Here is a 21,752-nt window from a genome sequence, read left to right as displayed (position 1 = left end):
ATAATTTAAGAGCCTAGTTTTTAAGTAACTAGTTAATGACGAGTAAAGATCCGATCCAGAAGCACAATTAACCACATCAACAAACCAAAGAACCCGCACAACAAAACTCATACAATCAATACCAAACCGAACCAACCCAGCCAAAAGGATAATTAATAATTATAGACTAGTTGCTATAAGTACCGATTCCCCCCCAACCAGGCCAGTCCAGCCCAGCACCAATCACACAAGCTCCGCCACGCAAACTCCTCGATCCACCGATGCAGCCGACCGCACCTCCAGACCGAAATCCCCACCCCTCATCCACCTGGGCCAGAATTTCTATATCTATTCTAATCATTTCAGGTTGTTCATAAGGACTAAAATACGCCGTCTTTTCGCTACATTTGTTTTTTTATAATTTTTTTATTTAGTAAATCTACTGCTTTTACCTAAAATAAGACCATATCATTATTTTACCTTCAACCCCTCACTTATAATTCCCTAATCAACTACATAATCAGAGAAACCGTTCATAGTGATTCAGAGCAACACTAATATGACCTACCTACAGATAAATCAGTCTCTATACAACTATGTTTTATGTTATTCCGTAAAACGGGGTGAATAGGAATTCAGGGGTCAATAGGGATATTATCGATGAACGAAATTGAAGCAGAAAATCTACTATAAAATTAAATGATAATAGTCAGATTTTTTATGATTTTTAAAGTAGAAAATTGATTTTTGTTGATAGTAACACTTTTTTGACGTGAATATGGTTACAAGTGAGAAAAAAATACATCTGAAGTTCGCCATTCACAAGATCGAAATTTTGTTCCTCAGAAACTTTGGAAAAAGAGACGTTAAATGTTATTTTTATTGGATAAATCGTACTAAATTAGAAAAGTAATTTTGTTTTCTATCCAATTTAAATAAGTTACTGCGATTTTATTTATTAATTTTAGTTTAAATTGAAAATTAATAAGACCTGGTAAATTTCTCTAAAAATGGGGGTAATAGAGACGCCTACAGGATATCATTGGGACGACTGTGGGGTGAATTGGGACAAGAGTCCCATAAACTAGGGACGTAGTTGTATGAAAAGGGACACTAAAGCACGGATAGGGATAGGGACTGATAGGGTTGTCACTTACCTATATCGCCAGTAAGTATCTGTACTTATACAATAAAATTATTTCTTTATTACATAATAGTGTGTTAATACATTTTTATACTTAGGAATATCCAAGTAGAAAAAAACTTTTTTCTAGTTCGATGTTTAGGGACATTTAGGTACTTTTTGCAGGTATTTTTTTAAAATATATACCTAATTTTACAAAAACTGATTTTAAAGTTTTAACTAGGAAAGCAATGAAATATGTAGAGGTATAGTGTACATTTTACTACATATTACTGAAAAAAATTATTTAGGGGTTGTGGCAACCATGACTATATTTCTCTATTGTTCTCAATACCGTCCCGATTAACCCCTATACATGTATGAATAGGGACATCATATATTTTATAAATTTACATAAAATTGGCTGACCATCAAAGATTTTCGTATGCATTTTCATAAAATACAGGTCAAGACTAAACTTTTAATATGGTAAACTAAAAGTTGTTAGTACAAAATTCATTAGAAATTGGCACTCAAAGTTGAAAACCATCCCCATTCACCCCATTTCACGGTTCTCTTTTATACCTTTACCTACCAAATAAATTTTATAAATAATGTCCTGAACTAGAATCCATTATATATCCAACCCCTGATAATGATGACGATTATTTCCTCTTACTCAACGAGGAGCATAGCCACATACATATACAATTCCTGATGATGATGATTATTATTTCCTTTAACTCCACGAAGAGCATAGCTTAGCCTTATACAACCCCTAATCTTTTGTAATTCATTAATGAGCTACATAACATTACTACAACCCCTACTTATTAAGTAAATTTTAATAAATGGATTAAGTTTTTTCCAAATCCGCATTCTAACTTTATCAACTACCTACCTATCTATCTTCACAAATGCTTCCCTAATTACGTTCCGTTCCAATACAAAACCTAGCCTCTTGCGCTTCCTATTTCATGATAAATAATTCTTTCGTTTATAAGTTCGATCACTCCACGGCAACAAATTGTGATTATATCAAGGATATAATCACTTTCCTACCCCTAGTATGTAACAAATCATTACGAACAAAACGCAAGAGACTTATTATAACGTAAACATGTTGAGAGTCTTAGTAAAGTGAGAAATTATAACTTGCAGTGATTTTGTGAATGTAAAATAATGCAGACTGCCAAATATTATACTAGTCTGTGACGCAATAAAAGTTACTCTGTTAAAAAAAATAACCTCTTGTCTTTGTATTGTTTGTGGTGCAATACTGCATAAAGTTTTTCCTTCCAACTAAAAAACAAACTTTTGAAACTTTCTTCAAGTTTCTTCTAGCCATAACATTAAAAGAAATGCCTTTATGTAAAAACCACCATAACAAGTAAATATTTACTTACTAATCGCAAAGGCAAACAACAAAACTTAATGTTTTTTCGAGACAAACGTAAGTTACCTATATACTATGCAAAAGAGTGTTCAATATTGTGATTTATTTGTAAATAAGTACTATGTTAATCAAATTTACTTGTAAAATTTCAGATAAAAGAACAGAAAACTAGCTGCCTGACACCTAAAATGAAGAGATGAAATATCCTGGTCTTTCGGTACCAAATTGTAACGTTTCGCCCTACCTCCTGCCTACTTAACTCCTACCTAATGGATTTACTAGAAGATATTTGAAACTACAACTTACTATTAACACTAGTTATCTACACTGGATTCTTCCCACAATGAAACAGTACTTTTATCAAAGATCTTCGAAAACCGCCAAAAGGAAGCTCAAGATTCAACTGAAAGTCTAGAAGGGAAAACAACCTAACAAATAAACTGAAGACTTAAAAGTGAAACAAACACTACTTTAGCTTGGCCATGAAACATCCAGGGAACCCCGAAAGCTAATGAATTTAATAAAACTATGAATGTGAATTGATTACAACCTTCCTAACTACCAGCCTAAAATTATTGACCTATATATTTACTAAAACTTTTATTTGTATGATAACTACATATTAACAGGTAAGTGCTATTAGTGAATTTGAATTTACATAAAGTTAAAAATAATGTATTTTTTTTTTTGTTGGTTTAAAAGGCAAGCCCCTCCATACGCTTTGTAGGCCTTGATCACTACAATCGATTGAATCAATATATAAGACTCAAAATAAATAAATAAGTAATAGCAAATATTCAATCGAAGCCTTCGTGGGACACAACCATGGACTTGGACATCCCTCCGCCAACGATCACTTCCCTTGCTCCTAACCTTACATATTTACATGTTTTATTTTTATTTCATGTAAATAAATCAACATAAATACATGTTGTCAAAGCTAAAGGGGACATATTTATAATCATAAACAAACTATATTAGAATAGTCCAATGATTTATAGTATAGTAACTATGTAAGCATGAATTTCATAATAGACAAGGAGGTACTTGAAAAATACATGACTCTAATTAATAGCCAAGTGGGAAGTGATTTATTCTTTTAAATTACTTAATTGAAAGGTTAATTATTATGAAATAGTTAATATTCTTTGATCTTATTGGAATATTATTATTATTATTATTATTATCTTTATTATCAAAAATACATGCTGAGTATTACAAATATTAAATGTCTGCCAAACTGTGAAAACAGTTTGTTGGCAGGTTACTCTCATTTCTAATTAAGCATAATAACTAGTGACACTTATATTTATGTAGCATGGTACAACACAGTTGAAATAGGTATAGACAGGTAATTAAATAGGCATAGCTAGGTCATTGACATTTGATTCAATAGGTGTTTTTTAACTTTGGTTTTAAACAGTTGGCTATTATTACAGTTAAATAATTCTAATGGTAGCTTGTTATAGATTTTGGGTGCTAGGTACTTACTGGTTCTTTGTCCATAATAATTAGTATGTTTGTAACTTTCATAAAATAACTTTTTTATTCGCCGACAATTTTTATCAGGAGTTATGATTTTGTGTTTATAATCATTGTAATATTGCGCAGCAATCAGACATTGGGCCTTTTCATGCACTGGTAAAATTTTACAATGTGAGAACAGTGCGTTGAAGTCACCCCTGTATCGTTCTTTTGTCTTATTGTTAACCAATAACTTCAGGAATCGAACCTGCAGATTTTTTATCTCATCTAGATATGACTTAAAGGTTCGTCCGTAAGATGTAAGACCATAGTCAATCAGAGATTCCACAAGGGCATAATACACAGTGTAGTATTTACATCTGTGTATGACCATTCTGTCGTCTCGAGAATCGCAGACGCATGTCGCGGGGCGCGGGGGGCAGTCGCCTACCGGCCGCGGTGGAGTAAAGACGTGTGCGATTGTTGCGAGCCGATATCTCGGTTACGTGTCTGTTTATATCAGTTTAATAGTGAACACTACATGTGGCGACGAGGAGCAAAACTGTGAGTTACTCTAGTTTTCTTTCAAGGAGGATGAAGACTAGAAGACTGTTAGTAAGTTAGCGTGCAATACTTACAAATGAAAGGTAAGCGTTGAAATTTACTAATAACTAAGTATTTCTAACGAGGTACTTATATAAGTTTACATCTTCGATGGTTTACAAATACTTAATACTGTTTAACCACTTAGTATTTGTATTATTATATTAAGTATATTGAGTACCAGGTCTGTGAATATAGCAGCAGAAACTAGCAGCAATTTTTGTATGGCCAAAAAAAGGCAATTGTAGCAAAATTCTGTTAGCACTACATGCTAGAGAATATATCAATGAACTTATAGACATATATCACATTTACCAACGTGCTCCGGGAGATGAATTACGTCACAATTACTTTACGGCGTGGCGTGCGCCTTATAAAGTGCAGCTAGCAGCAGTTACCAGTTTTGCTAAACTGCTAGCTGCGTGTCCTAAGGCGCGGGTGTGTGACGATGACGTCATGTCATCCAAAATCGCTGCTGGCTGGCAGCGATTTTAATAACGCCGAAGTAATTGTAATGTAATTAATCTCTGGGAGCACGCTGTTAAATGTTTTGTATGCCCATAAGTTCATTGCAGTGTCCTCTATCATGTAGTGCTAAGCGTATCGTGTAGAATTGGTATTTTTCTTAATAATTATGAAAAAATAGTCGCCCATATAGGAAAATTTTATGTTAATCAAGTTAAAACTTGATAAGAACTAAATCTACCACTCACCGAGTGTATGTAATGGATAGACGATGGTATATAGATCGTAGCAATAACTACTTTACATATGTACATGGTCAAGGGACTTCAAAATAATGAATTAAATTGTAAGTAACTGAAAAATAGTCAGGCTAGGAAAGAATGTGAAGGAGTTTTTCACTGTTTCAATTATCAGTACCGTGGTCTAGTTGGTTAAGAGATCTATACGTTTGTCCTTATCAGTCGTTGGTTCGCGACACACCGCGGATCTTTCTTTTGTTTTATGTTATTAGTGTGAAGCGTTTTTCTTTTTGTATTTTATTTATTTTGATAGTGTAAAGCGTTTTTCTTCTTTTATTTTATTTTGATAGTGTGCAGTGTTTTGGGATTTAACGTTTAATGTTTTTGATGGATGTTCGACATGTTAAACTGCTCAACATTAAATTTAATTTTGCTAATGGGTGCAGATAGGAAAATATTATGTTTTGTAAATAAAGTTAAACCTTGATAAGAATAAAAATCAGCAAGCTGGGTGTGTACAAACTTAATTATATATTAAGTATAACTCATAGGTGACACATCTCATAAAAGCGCCATCTATATACATTTTAATTAACTATCTTGTACTCTTTAATACATATTATGTGTAAAATGACGTAGACGCAATGATAATTAGCATTAGGCCTAACCTACGTATTTGATGATGAATTGATGACGCATCATGATGCTATGAACTACTAAGTGTATCAATAAACATCAAAATCAACTATACCGTATGACAACTTACGTTGAAATAATAATTACATTTAAGTATTATATATTGATCCAGTAGCTAGTTAAAATAATTTTATTTATCAGTGTATGTAAATAAAAGTTACCGAGACAAAATGTTTTTATATTGTTCAAATCCACATTAGAAACTACATCAGCATATTAAATTATTTTTATTTTATTGCGATGAGTGTTGTTGCACGCTACTGACCAACAGATGGCGTTACTGGTATCGTAAATGGTGTATTTAGAGATATTTACTTCTCGACGAGAGAGACCAATCTTCAAGGGATTTGAGTTGACGTGCAACCCACCCTAAGTGTAGTCAGAGATATAAGGGTGTATTGCATGATGAATCGAAAGCAAACATATACTTGCACATTCCTTCAACATCCCTCAAATTGTAAGTTGTTAAATTAAACACATTTTATACACATTCACTTTATATTTATTTAAACAACAAATTAATCACAGTTTGTTTATTTAAGTCTCTTTCCTAGAATAACCAAATTACCTAAGTATATGTTTTCTAAAGTCAGATATCCACTGCTGACTAAATCATCTTGGAAAACAACAAAGCTTTAATAAAACTAATAATATTAATGATAAAAGCCTTATTTCCCATATAAGTCTTTGAGTATTCTCATAATCATTCAGTAACAATCAAGTTATTACATAATTAGAACTATTCCTCCTTTTTCTCAAGAGCCTAGAAAAAAGTATATAACTTAGGTACCATGTTGATGCATTTAAAGACATGTTTTTGTTATATTAAGTAGGATTCATTAATGAATTACGATTAGGAATACTATCTACATTTTTCCACAACTCAAGTCCTGCTTCTATGAATGCCATTCATCTGGCATTGTGGGCCTAATTTACAGCAGTTTGTGTATTTCTTGCTGCAGCTACCATTTCCATGGTGTCCGCCTTCTTGCTATCGCATTGTATCTGCTCGCGCTGCAAAACCATCATGTCTCCTTTGGCTTCAGCCTCTGCGCTGGGAGTTCCTGAAATTTTGAAAGATGTTTAATGGATGTAACTATATAGGTATTCTATAATGTACTTTTTAATTTCTATGAATATAGGGGTATGTATCATCATCATCAGTCAATATTCATCCACTGCTGGACATAGGCCCCTCATAGAGGGTATGTATAATTTGTATTTTTAATACTCATGGCGCCCTTTTTTTGACTGGAGTGGGAGTAGGGCTGCAGCTCTCTTCATTCTCAGTAGAATCTGAATAAGGCAAAAATGAATAAAGTTTTTTGTTATCTATACTAAGGCTTATATCTATCCAGTGCCTATAACACTTTTATTCATTAATAATTATACACACTTACACATAATTTCAATTCCGTCGGGCAAAGCACTATTTGTAGCAACAGCATCAGCATTAGTCACAGTGGCGGTGCGGCATTTTCATCACCAAGGGGAAGCACCCTGTAATTAAAAGGGTAGCACCAAATTATTACCCTATCATTAATAGTCATAGAAAGCAGCCCGCTTTAACAACTTTCTAAAGGCCCCCATTCACGGGCGTACCAAATCAGCGTGTGAATGGGTGGGTGCGTGCGGCTCGCGGTAGAGAAATAGGTTATGTGCCTTGTGTATAATGCCATAAATAGCTTTGTCAGTAGTAATTCTAAATCAATTCGACATAAGTAAATAAATTTCATATTAGGTACAATACCTTCTGAGTATTGCAATCTTTATATTCAAACCATCTAGGTATATTGATACTTACTTTGGATCTTCTTCTTCTTTTAGTGCCTCTCCACTACTGGAGGTTGGCAGTCAGCTCTGCATACTCCTCTCTATTCTTCGCCAAGCGCATCAGCTGTTCTACGCTGACCACTCCCGTCCATTCTCTTACGTTACGGAGCCACGACTTTCTCCTTCTGCCCACACGTCTTTTCCCCTCTACCTTGCCCATCACAATGACCTGAAGAAGTCTGTATCGATCGTGTCTGAGCACATGTCCAAGATAGCTTGTCTTCTTCAGTTTTATGGTCAAGGTGAGTTCTCGGGATCTTCCGACGCGTCGCAGAACTTCTTCGTTCGTCACTTTATGGACCCAACTTATCCTCAACATTTTTCTTACTTTGGATACTTAAAAGAAACTTCTTGAGACTTTTTCAGTTCAAACAGTTCAGACAATTTCGGCTAAAGTTTTCAACAGAAAAAAGAAAATAGTAACTGTCAAAAGTGACAAGACTTACACACATACATGGTTTTTTTCTTCAACGTTGAATAAAAAAGTCGTTCCTCGATACTTGATAAGATTAATATCGATTTTAAATCCCACAAAATAAGTTGTTGGAATAAATTGGTTTATTGAAATTTTCATTTATTTATTATAATATCGATAAAATTCTCGTACCTATTTATCAATAAAAATAAAACCCAATGATTCGTAAAGAACTGCTTTTATAATCATAAAATGCGATAAAATTAATGGTAGATATTGATTTTTTACGCATGGCAATTTTTATGATGAGATTTCATTTCAACGTGCCTATGCCTGCACCCACATTATCTAACTCGGGTGTCAACTATTCTCGAATACTTGCCGTATAAATCTATGATGGATTTCTAACCGTCTTTTGGTATCGGCTAACTCGGTCATGATCACTAAACGAATAATAGGTAACAGCCGGGCCATTATGTAACTCGGGTGTCAAAGATTCGCGATTACTAACCGTATAAATCTATGATGGGTTTCTAACCATTTTTTGGCATCGGCTATCTCGGTCATGATCACTAAACGAATAATAGGTATGAGATTTATCGATACACTAGACTAGAGGTTGAAAAATTTTTATGAAAATATTCTGTGATTTGGTTAGCCGACTAAATGACAACTTCATTTCACTTCAAACTACAAGTACTGACATTAGGGCTTTTTAATTTGCCGCATTATTTAGTTAGAAATGGCGAATAAATGTTGAAAATAATAAATGTTGACCGCTGACAGTTATGTGTTGATCATAGTTAATTCACTGCGGATGTGTTGATTTTGTGTGTAGGTAGATAGTTGATAAATATCTTGTCAGTCATAATGAATTGATAAATAAGTATAACACACAATCAATAATTGTGTTATTATTTTATTTCAATGGACAACATTTCATTTTTTACCCTATATTTTTATTAGCTATTCGGAAAGCTTGTTAAAAATTAGAGGACCTGTATTTTTTTATTTTTCATGTACATTTATTTTTCCATGTTATATTTAACTTTAAACTTTATTATTTTAAAACCGGAAGTGACGTAGGCATTTTAGGCTCAATTTCGATTTTAGTCCTTTGCCTTAGTCTCGAAAAAAAAACATTAATGACACTGACAAGTGACATAAACTTTGTTTACGTGCCAACCAACAAATGGGTCATTTTCAAATGACAAAAAAGTGTGACATTGATATTTCTGATGATAAAAAAATACTTATCATGAAATAATATTTTTACTAAGCATTAAAGTCAAGCATAATTGAATTCATAATATATTACTATTTTAAAATAAATATAATATACCCCAAAATTTTTCAGCTATGTAGGCCGGGGCATGCTCTGGGACATTTATTATACAGGGTGATTGGTAAGTCGATGTATTCCTTCAAATAGGTTATAGACGAAGGCATTTCCAGTCGATTGAACCCCATAATGCATTATCCGAAAGTCAACCATTTCAGAGTTATTTAAGTTTTAAGTTTTTTTAGGTTTTTGCCAAAATGTATGTTTAAAAGCAAAATATTTAAAAAAACTAACCATTTTTTTAATACTTTTTTTATTGTTTTGCATTGGTGACACCTTAGCCAACTAATTATAATCATTAAATGCGGAATATTCAACTTAATTAAGACAAAGTGCTTCAAAATAGTTGAAACATTAAGAAAATGTAGCGAAAGGTGAAAACAAAAATGCTAAATTAAAAAAGAATTTTATCTGAAAATTTTTCAGGCACTACAGCTTAAAAACATATTCAATTTATAAGCTTTAAAATGACATATTCAAATCTAAAGTCGATTAAGGTAACGATAGAATGCTTTTTCGACAGCACAGCATGTGAAATTGTTTAACCGAAAAATGACATCTCCTATAATACCTACTATTCGGTGAAACTTTTCAGCTAAAACATTTGGCACAATGTTTGAACACGGTGAAGTTAAAACAATCATTATCGGTCAGTGCTACTGGAAAATCATGTTTTCGGCGAATTAACCGTCGTCGAACTACTGTTTTGGGGAACCGGGTTGTGAAGAATTAATTTGTTTTACCAAACATTACTGAATAATACTTTCGGCTAACGAGTTATCGGACAACCATTATTTCGGTGAAGCAACATTGTCGTCGATCTGTGCTTTTGAGGATCCGTGTTATCGGAGAACAATAATTAGTAAAAGGTTCAGAGCTCTACAAAGTCCAGTTATAAGACATTTTACCTTAAAACTGGAACAAATCTTGTTCGTTTCCCTACTGAGATTTGTCCGCCTATGCAGTTGTTTTTGGCTATATCTTGGAAATACCTTAATCGATTTTAGATTTGAATATGTCATTTTAAAGCTTATAAATTAACTATGTTTTTAAGCTGTAGTGCTTGAAAATTTTTCAGATAAAATTCTTTTTTAATTTAGCATTTTTGTTTTCACCTTTCTTAACATTTTCTTAATGTTTCAACTATTTTGAAGCACTGTGTCTAAATTAAGTTGAATATTCCGCATTTAATGATTATAGTTAGTTGGCTAAGGTGTCATCGATGCAAAACAATCAAAAAAGTATTAAAAGAATGGTAAATTTTTTAAATATTTTGCTTTTAAACATAAATTTCGGCAAAAACCTAAAAAAAACTTAAAACTTAAATAACTCAGAAATGGTTAACTTTCGGATAGTGCATTATGGGGTTTAATCGACTGGAAATGCCTCCGTCTATAACCCATTTAAAGGAATACATCAACTTAACAGTCACCCTGTATAGCGGGTCATCTCTTAATGCGTACTAACCATTTTATATGATCAATAATAAAAAAAAGTCTAAAAGTGTCAGAACAGAATTTATGAAAATGACCCAAATAAACAACAAAACGTCACGATAAAACGTCAACGTCAATCAAAAATGAAAGTGACAGTTATTTTTTTTTTTCATCTATATAGGCTTTGAGCAACAAAATGCATCGCACCTAATGAATGACATCATCAGCACTTTTAGACTATTTTATGAATTTCTCCAAAATGATATATCCTAAAAATTCAAAAATATTTTTTTTGTGGCCTTTAAAGCTAAATCTCGAAATGGTTTTCGATTTATAGCCGCTTAGGTTTTTTGAAATGTTGTCCATAGATATTACCTTCACTGTATAGCAAGTACTTACATGTAAACTAAATTATCTAAAAACATATAAGTAGTTGTCTTGATCACGTAGACTAGCTGGATTTCCGACATATAGGTAGGTGACCGGTACCTAAAGGAAGATGAAGGACAACATTTTATTCCGCTCCTATAAGGAGACATAAATCCAGCTATGGACTATGAATATTATGATGAATGATGATAGATTCCATGATGCACTTGGGTACCGAGACTACCGAGATATATTTTTATGAAGTACCACATAAGTGCATAATTAACTAACTACTTACCTATATTAATTTCAAATTCACATATGAATGCATTACCTACTAAGTCATATACCTAAATAGAAAAAAGTTTTATTATGTTCATAATTTTCATAGAAAATTCCCTTAGAATAATAATAGTCTCGCGCTAAGCTAGGAGAAAATCGTTTCAAATTTCACATTACGAATGCACGAGCCACTATATACTTATGAATTCTGGGTTTAGTCTCATAAAATTCACATTTGGACATAATATGAGCAATTTAATTCTTTATTTAAAAGCTACTGTTTACTAGTTGCCCAAGACAAGACAGTTGGGCCACCCAAATTTGTACTTATGATTCCAACTATCCAATACAAAATACCAATCTCGGGTTTCGATGAAATATTCGCATAATATATATAATTTTAACAAGATGGCGGCCGGTGGGGATTGAAGTCTATACCCATGATGACGTCATTATTGGCAACCAACCGGACTTACATAATGCGAATAGTATCAAAATTTGCTTTTTGACAGTCTGCTTACGGTGAAAAGAGTTATCAACGACATACATAATGACCATGCTGATGTACCTACTTTAAAATAAATACTTACGGTTCTATTCTAGTTAAGTAGGTATGTTAATGAAGGAACCTATTAATTTACAGGTAGGTAGGTATGTGAGTACTATTGAAAGTAGGGATGAGCTGAATATTTTTTCACGAAATTGCTGAACTTCGGCACTTACGTAGGTCATATTATAATTAAAACAAAATCAAACATATATTACTTTTCACTCTCTTACTGTCAAATTTCTCGAAATCAAATAGGTAGGAAGCTCAGACCAACTACAAAGTAGGTAGGTAGGTATTTCGGCAAAATACATTGTCTGCGCGGCGGCGCGGCGCGGTGGTGGCGGCGGCGGCGGCGGCGGCGGCGCGCGATAGGCACGCAGCCCACGCACACATAGTCAGGCTCACTTACACAACGATAGCGCGGTAACCGAGTTAAAAAGAGACGGCCACAGAGTATGAGCGGGACAAAGCATAATGCCATCAAAACAAAAACATACCTATAGTGCCACAATCTTATCTGTTCCGGTGGCGACGTCGCTGTCATGGAATCCAGTGATGCCATCGATTAAATTTTGCCTATTTCTGGTTTAAACGACAATGCATTTCTGCTATTACCTAATGTTATAATTTTAAACCAGAAATAGGCAAAATTTAATACATTCATAAGTATAGATAAATCAAAATATAGGGTCGATAGTAAATGAAAGTGGATATAATATGTATATCAAACGACATTTGTTGTATGGAAAATGTGTCCACGGCGAACAGAATTAAAATTAGTTCTGATTATGTTCTGCTTCTGATATAGGAGATTAAATCTAGATTACAATGATAATATATGTGGGTCGTGAGAAAAACGAGATAGATAGACTTAAAAAAAACTATTAATTAAGTATTATTTTTGAACACTTTATTTTACATTTTCTAAAGTAACAAGAAACAAAAGCATACAATTAAAAGAAATTCAGACAGTGTCCAAATTCTAATTCATCATCATCATCATCTCGACCCATCACGTCCCCACTGCTGGGGCACGGGTCTCCTTCCAAAGGCTAATTGCTAAAAAGCAATTTCTTTCAGCCAACTCTTGATAAGTTGGGAAAACAATGACATGTCATAAATCATCATTATTTCGTCTAAAATCGCTGCAGGTGCGCGAAATTCTTCTTGGTATATTGCCTAAGATTTAAAGTATCATGTCACGTCCTCACACCTGTAACCAAAGAAAAATAAAGATTATATACTTTTCATCACGAGTACCACGACCCATCCCGTCCCCACTGCTGGGGCACGGGCCTCTCGGGAAAATATTTCATAAAATTACATGGAGTATATATGGGTAAAATTATTCGTCATATTTGGCAACACTAACCTGTAGCCGCTGCAACTCGTTCTTCCAATTTTTCAAAGGGAATTAAAGGCGCCTGAATACGTTATTCTTCCTGCATAAAAGCCAATATATATAGTACTACTTTTCTTGCATCACATTACAGCGTTTTTGGCAGTATTTCACCCAGAAAATCACAAAACAAATTAAATAACGTAGCGTCAGCTTCTTCGCAGAAATTGACAACTCAAATAACGCACAGAGTATGAAATGACGTTTGACAATGACGTCTCGTTGTTGCACATTTTGACCACCGGAACAGATAAGATTGTGGCACTATAACTTGTAAAAAATGCCAAGTCTCCCAAACGTAAAAAAGTCGGTTTCTTTTTTCTGTTTCTACCTACTAAAGGGTTCTCCTATTTTAAGTAATGAAAAAACCTTAACTCAACATAAGCTTGTAGTGACCATATTCATAGGTATATAATATGTAAGAAATCTTGTGATGCGATTGGTGATCTATTTATTTAACGAACGAAATAAGTCCAAAGTGATATGTTTAGCGACCCCCATTGTACATTGTACCTATACCTACACCAACGCCAAGTTAATTTTAATGATCGACCCGTCATTGTATATCCACATCAAAAGTGCTACGAGTACGAAGGGAAGGATTTGTGGAAGAAACTACAAACTCTTGACATCAGAACCAAGAGGGCCGATGTCCATTTTTGAAACTTTTCAGTAGAGCCAAAATAAACTTTTACCACCGTTAAAACAAACAAAGATGTTTGTTTTGGAGTCGAAATACCTACATTATTTCGCTCGGCTAGTTAATGAAAATACAAAATCGTTTCATTTGAAGACAATATTTATGCAATATTAGCGAAAAAATCTAGTTTTGTATCTTTGAGTATGGATATCAGCCCCATTTTTCGACTATAAATATAAATAGTAACTTAGAGGCTCACGTCAATAAAAGACTTTACGGCAGTATAGATTTTAGACTAAAAGGCAAGGCTTTTGTTAACATCGGACCTTTTGGTCAAGAAAATAAAATTAACTTTAAAAAATGCGTATACCTATTATAACAACAGACTGTATGGTTCGGGGAATAAATAGTATTCAAGTTGAATTTTGGCTTGTGTATGTCTACATAGGGGGGCTTGTCGCTCACGTCCGTAGGTACAAACCCTAGTTACCCTACACGTGTCCCCTGGGTGGTGCTAACGAGTGACAACGCCGAATGTCGGGCGGCGGTAAATCGACCCGACCTCCTCTCCTAGCAGAGGCGGCGATCTCCCGCCGTAAAAAAGGAGAATCACCAACACGCCTGCCAAGCGCGGTGATTATGGCAAACACACCTCCTTATGATGGAACAAACAAAGCCCCGGCCCCCAGTCTCCGGCAGCCCCGCTATCCCGGACTCCGGTAGCGGTTACGGTAACGGCGGGGCAGGGGGTGCGAAGAATCTCCGGCAGAGAGTCGGCTACCAGCCCAACCGACCCTTGCACCTGGCAACATATAACGCACGGACACTGAGGGAAGACGTGAAGATAGAGGAGCTGGAAGAGGTAATCAGCAAATTAAAATGGGACATTATAGGGTTATCCGAAGTCCGACGAGAGGGAGAGGATACGGAAATTCTCCAGTCCGGAAACGTGCTGTACCACCGGGAGGGCGACCAACTGTCCCAGGAGGGTGTCGGGTTCATCGTCAACAAGTCCCTCGTCAACAACATCGTTGAAATCGGAAGTGTGTCGACACGGGTTGCGTACCTCATCCTGAGAATATCTAAACGATACTCAATGAAGGTCATACAGGTTTACGCACCCACATCTAAGCACACCGATGATGAGGTCGAACTTGCGTATGAAGACGTATCGTCTGCCCTGCGTAAGTTCACTACTAATTTCACGGTGGTGATGGGAGACTTTAATGCGAAACTCGGAAAACAAGAAGGCGGCGAAAACCTGGCCGTATCAAAACTGGATCACCTGCCGGAATGGCTGGAAAAGTGGTGGGCAACGTGGGCACCGAGATGTTGTCCGCCGCACCTGGCTAAGAAGCTGCAACTCCGAAGTCATTTCGTCTCAGTCAAGTACCTGGGGGTGGCGATCGAGCGCACGCTCACCATGAGTGTGCAAGCGGTCAACTCAGTCTACTAGGCGAAGGCCGCACGGGCTATGCTCTGTCCCATGTTGGCTTCCCGACTCCCCCTGCGCAAGAAGCTGAGGATCTTTAAAACATACATGCGTTTCCGTATTACCTACGCTGCTCCGGCGTGGTACGCACTATGCTCGATGACCAACTGCATGAAGCTCCAGCTACAGCAGAACCTGACTCTGAGGGCCGTTCGGGGTTGTATGAACTTAACTGAATGTGTTTCGAACCATAAGGTCTGACGTGAAAATTTGACCGCATATAAGTAATATTTAGTTGGACAAAAGGGTACGTTATTGATATGGGACGAACTATTTGCAGGTATTTTTGAACTGTTGTTTACAACCGACCGTATATAAAATAACATTATTTTCATATTTGTACAGCCATAACGTCTGAAATTATAAAAAGTCCGTATGGTTCCAGTGTACTGTGGATATGCGACCACTTTTAGGAAAATGAAGTTTTGAACAAAAAGAGATAGAGATACGTGTGTTAGACTAAAAGAAAGAAGGATCTTTAAAAAAGTGATTTTCGCAAAAATTTTACATCGGCCCTAATGGTTCTGATGTCGAGAACTATGTTCGACGATTCCGGATTCTCTCGAAGAATAACTTTATTGCGAAACCTGAAATCAATTCGTCTGGACACCAGCGAGTCAATGACGAATTATACAATACAATACAATACTCTTTATTTGCACCAAAATAGATCAACATACAAAATTAAACTTAAAAATAAAAACAGATTAAAAAGGCGGCCTTATTGCTTATAGCAATCTCTACCAGACAACCTTATTTATTAATTATGAATTAGTTATGTGACGCTAATCTAATAATGGAAACGGCGCGGCGTAGAAATTGTCTGGAACAGGTTTTAAAGTGGATGACGAGTGGATTGGATGCCTAATACTAGCGGGTTTGCCAAAAAATACTTCCCTATGATAATGGTAATAGAAAATTCGGGAATCACCATTACGGGTGACGTAGTTACAGAGTACATTATGACGTAGTGAAGACAAAGTTGATAGATCTTGCAGTAAACTACAATAGTACCGAGCTAGCAAGTGCTTTTTTGAGCAGAGAGTAGCACAGTCAACAATATAAGGTTTGCAGCACTGCTAAGAATAAAATTCACAGCTTAAATATAACATTTCGTAAAGTTTTCAAGAACAGGGGTATCAATATTTACAATATAAATAAATACACATGCAATGTCATTACATGATACTGGCAGAAATTGTTGGCACACCCGACAGATTGCCATAAAAATGCCATCATAGCATCATCATAGCGATAGCGGCAAGATGGCGGCGAAGCAGATGTTGGCAGCAAGTGAAGAAAACTAATGCCTTATTATTATGCCTGTATTCTGTGAAGGAAAGCAGTCTCGTCTGCCATTTGGTCACAACGGTGCAAGGAGCAGTGGACCCCTGGATGTAATAAACATGCCGATGTCTGTGGGCCAATGGAGATTGGAGGATCCAGGTATTTCCTAGTTTTTGTTGATGACTATAAATCTTGATATAATGATTATAATATTTCATATTATCCTTTATCAATTAACCATTATTCAGTTTAAACGCTTTCTCATCTCTAATCATCAATTCATCACATTTCAAACTTTGGATTTGCTATCCAGTCAGCCAACAGTGATTATAAACTCACTGTTCTATCATGCATTGTCCCCAACATAACATCTTCAATGCCTCATTTCCGTGTCAATGTACAGGACATCAACATACCATCTCACATTCAGCTTGCCGATGCTTCAGTGAACCTAGAAATATAGATATTTTACTTGGGTGTGACATCATGTTTCAGATCCTACTGCGTGAGAGACTGCCAGTGATATCAGGTCAGCTGTTTCTACACAACACTCAGTTCGGCTACATTGTTGCTGGCACTGCACCATTGAACAGCGAGGGATGTTCATCACTACCAAGTAACTTTTGCAAGTCAGTATCTGAGGCTGTCTCAACAGAGTCTTTAAATAGAAAATAGATAGTTTCTGGGAATGTGAGCAGGTACCTGAAAAAGGGAACTATATTCCTACTGAATTAAATCCAGCTGACTGTCTGTCAAGAGGTGTAGATCCTCACAGTCTACTGAATAATCAATTTCATGAAACTGAATTCAAACATAGTGTAGAATCAGTAAATGTGCCGCAGAACTTACCTGAGTTAAAGTGTGAGGCTGAGAAAACAAATATGATACATGCTTAGAGTATATAGATACATGCAATCGGTTTAATATAACCATAAGCCCATAAGCAGTTTATTTGGTTCTTTATGATTGGCTTTGCAGACATACCATCCCATTGTCAGCTTGCCTTCTTACATCTCTTCTTATATCTTTATTTAATATTTTTTTTCTTCTAAATTTCAGCTTTCCTATTTTTTCGGGAATACCGCCGCTGCCCCCGGGCCATGCCTCTATAATGAGAAGGTAAGTGTAGAAATACATTATTTTAAAACAATAAAGTCATTTAAATGATATTGAAACTGATAGACCAGTGTAGCTCAGTCGGATAAGCGCCCGCTTCTCGCGCCAGAGATACGGGGGTCAACACCCACATGTGCCAATGAGTTCTTTGAATTTAAGTACAATGTATACCATCGCTCTTACGGTGAAGAAAAACATCGTGAGGAAACCTGCATATCTAGATTTAGCTCATCTAGATATGTGATCTGTTCCTCTCTACCAACCCGCAGTGGACCAGCTGTATCAGGGCCTCTAGTACGGGTTTTGCAATTTACGTAAACGAAAATTTTTTTGTTTTCTTCTGTCACCTGCATAGATTATCTGTCAAAAGTTTCATGATAGTTTCCGCTAGAGGCGCCACTTTGTATGCGAGAAAACTGAAACTTTTATAGTTTTTAGTTCACACAGCAATGTTATTTATTTGGCACGCCTATTTATTAATGTATCGTTTCTTGCCAACAGATCACCTGGGTGAAGATGACGATGCAACATCGACATGTCGAAGTACCCAGCGAATGTGACGACAAAACTACTAAATGGATTTTGATCAACAGACAACCGGGATAGGCAACTTTTTAAAAATCCTAGAATCACTACCAGAAAACTTTTTAGCTCTAAGTTTTATTTTAACAGTTACTAGAAAATAAAACCGAGAGCATGTTAAATAAAACAAACCAACACCTATCCCAAAAGAAATGGTAGAAACATAATCAACAAAATATATCATACAGGTTACCAGATAAGGCAAGTAATAATGAAAAATAATTTATCTATCTTTTATCATTACATGTTATTGTTATAATGTATTTCTACCTATGGGTACAATAGTGGGAGTAGCCTGTATTTATAGTTGGTGAACAAATTGCTTGCTAATGATAAGGCACGGAATTAAAAGGGACAGACAAATATTTAACAAGACAGAAATTAAAACCCTAAAGAATACGTATGTTTATAAAAATGAAAACAGCTGTATTTATTTTAACTCTTTGGACACATGGCGCCATCTGTTGCCGAGTAGCGGTAATAATAGCGACACCTGTTGTCGAGTAGTAGTAACAATGAGTTAGTGCAGTGAGAGTGAAGTGAACGTAACAATTATATTATTTATATATATTTTAATATTTATAGGTTCTATTTAAGTTTAGGTTTATTAGTAGATCACATTTTATTCTGTTTTATTTAATAAAGTATGCTCTTACTTAAAAGAGCTATGATATAATTCAAGCTATCGATTTTAACTGTTACTTGTATCCATATTCTGATTGATAAATAATAAATTTAGAAATATCATTGTGATTTTAATCATACCTACTTATAACAATATAAAATAATTTAACATGATTGTGTTGATGTAGTTTCTAATGTGGATTTGTATACTTAAAATAAAGCTGCGGCCGGGCGGGCGGAAACGATGAAAGGCCGCAAATATGCATCCCTAGGAGAGGGGTACATGTTTGTGCCTTTCGGAGTCGAAACCCTAGGGCCGTGGGGACCGGAGGCGCGTCGGCTGGTAAAAGAAATTGGCAGCAGGCTCAAAGAAGTCACAAGGGACCCTGGGGCTGGCTCGTACCTCGCTCAAAGGATAAGCATCGCCATACAGCGAGGTAACGCGGCCAGCGTCTTGGGTACCCTACCCGACAGTGGCAGCGATCTGGCCAGCATCTTCTTTTTAGTTTAATTTTAATTTTATATTAGTTAGTTTTAGAGAAAGGCATACTTAATTATTGTAATAAAATAAAATTGATTATTAAAAAAAAAAAAAAAAAAAAAAAAAAAAAAAAAAAAAAAAAAAAAAAAAAAAAAAAAAAAAATAAAATAAATTTGTCTTGGCATCTTTTATTTACCTACATATTAAGAACCCAAAATAAGTCTGTAATATAACTGGTTACATTCATTACTGTATGTATTTTTAAAAGTAACCATCATTAAAATAAAAAAAAGAAAAAAGATCTTTAGTTGCTTTAGTTAGATTCGATCCACAGACCACAGGGATCTAGTTCGAGGCTGTAACCAACTGGGCTGAGGTGCTGATAATTGTTTTAGTGAAAAATTCCTTCACTTTCTTCCCTAGCCGACAACTTACTTAATACATATTTCAGATGCTTACACTTTTCATTATTTTGAAGTCCCTTGACCATATACGTACATAAAGTAGTTATTGCTACGATCTATATACCATCGTCTATCCATTACATACACTCGATGAGTGGTAGATTTAGTTCTTATCAAGTTTTAACTTGATTAACATAACATAATATTTTCCTATATGGGCGACTATTTTTTCATGATTATGAAGAAATAACCCATTGTGGCGGGATACTGTTAGCACTACATGCTAGAGAATACTTCAATGAACTTATAGACATACAACACATTTACTAACGTGCTCCGAGAGATTAATTACGTCACAATTACATTATATAGCGACATAACCGCAAATATGAGCGACAATTTTTTCATGATTTTGAAGAACAAGCAAATCTACCCAAATTCTGTTAGCACTAGATGCTAGAGAATATTTCAATGAACTTATAGACATATATCACATTTACCAACGTGCTCCGAGAGATTAATTACACCACGATAAATTTACGGCTTCTTTGCGCAATTTGCTGTACAATGTATTCAGGCGCTTTCTCTTTGATTGATTATTTTGAAGTCAATTGAGCAAACACAAAGATGACATATATAGATTTATAATATATTTACCATCGTCTATCCGTTATTTACACACTCATGTGGGTAGATTTAGTTGTAATTTTTTTTTTAATGAGTGACATTAACTTGTAATGTAATTAATCTGCCGGAGCACTCTGAATGGTGTAATAGTAGTTAGTAAGTTAATTGCAGCATCCCCTAGCATGTAGTGATAACAGAATTTTGCTACTTTTTCTTATTTCTTCATAATCATGAATAATATTTGGCCGTATTGAGTGTCCTTATAATTAATAATTTTGACTAATTTCGAGCACACTGTTAAATGTGTAATATGTATATAGGTTCATTGCAGCATCCCCTAGCATGTAGTGATAACAGAATTTTGCTACTTTTTCTTATTTCTTCATGATCATGAAAACAAATTCACTCATACAAAAAATTTGCTTCTGCTGCTATGTTCACGGCGGTATTGAGTACCTACTTACCTACTTAAATTAGCCAAAGATTCTCGTCCATTATTAAAGGAAGTATCAATTCAACGTTCCATTTTGTCATTTTCAACAGCAGAGCCCTACGATCGTAGGTAGCTAGGTATTAGAGATTTTCAAAGTACAAACTTAGTAGTAAAAGCTAAGGTAAGTACCTAAGTACTCTTTATTGGAGGCCATCTGCGACAAAATTAGGTATTGTAATACATTTAGCAATAAATAGGTACCTACTTAGGTTTTGACACAGAAAATAGTTTTACCTGTGTCACATAACCTCAAATCTCATAACTCATAACAGTACCTGTGTAGTTATCTATCTAAATTTGCTTTTTGTTGTAAAATTAAAACATTGTTACCTTAACGAAAGTTGGGTAAATAAACTATAGGTTCCCATTCGGAAAGATCATACCTACCTACCCATTCTACGGAGAAAACCGGGGG

At 35.2% G+C, this 21,752-nt stretch overlaps 3 long non-coding RNA genes across 4 annotated transcripts; 2 read left to right on the top strand and 1 right to left on the bottom strand.

Moving 5' to 3' along the window:
• Nucleotides 1-2,232: 2,232 nt before the first annotated feature.
• On the top strand, nucleotides 2,233-2,799 carry LOC125491041. Its single transcript, XR_007268076.1, has 2 exons — nucleotides 2,233-2,555; nucleotides 2,651-2,799. It is a non-coding gene; the product is annotated as an uncharacterized LOC125491041 (long non-coding RNA).
• A 3,650-nt stretch (nucleotides 2,800-6,449) lies between these two features.
• LOC125491040 lies at nucleotides 6,450-18,346 on the bottom strand. 2 transcript variants are annotated; one of them, XR_007268074.1, is made up of 3 exons: nucleotides 17,995-18,346; nucleotides 7,366-7,465; nucleotides 6,450-7,029 (listed from the first exon to the last, which is right to left on the bottom strand). It is a non-coding gene; the product is annotated as an uncharacterized LOC125491040 (long non-coding RNA). The 2 variants fall into 2 exon arrangements; XR_007268073.1 differs by lacking the exon at nucleotides 17,995-18,346 and adding an exon at nucleotides 7,770-7,811.
• On the top strand, nucleotides 16,969-19,455 carry LOC125491039. Its single transcript, XR_007268072.1, has 4 exons — nucleotides 16,969-17,169; nucleotides 17,506-17,639; nucleotides 18,070-18,129; nucleotides 18,628-19,455. It is a non-coding gene; the product is annotated as an uncharacterized LOC125491039 (long non-coding RNA).
• The last annotated feature ends 2,297 nt before the right edge of the window (nucleotides 19,456-21,752 follow it).

This window comes from Plutella xylostella, chromosome 30, assembly GCF_932276165.1.
Source record: "Plutella xylostella chromosome 30, ilPluXylo3.1, whole genome shotgun sequence".
NCBI classification, from domain to species: Eukaryota; Metazoa; Arthropoda; class Insecta; order Lepidoptera; family Plutellidae; genus Plutella; species Plutella xylostella.
Note: the sequence above shows the minus strand (reverse complement) of the source record. Positions and strands in the feature narration are given on the sequence as shown.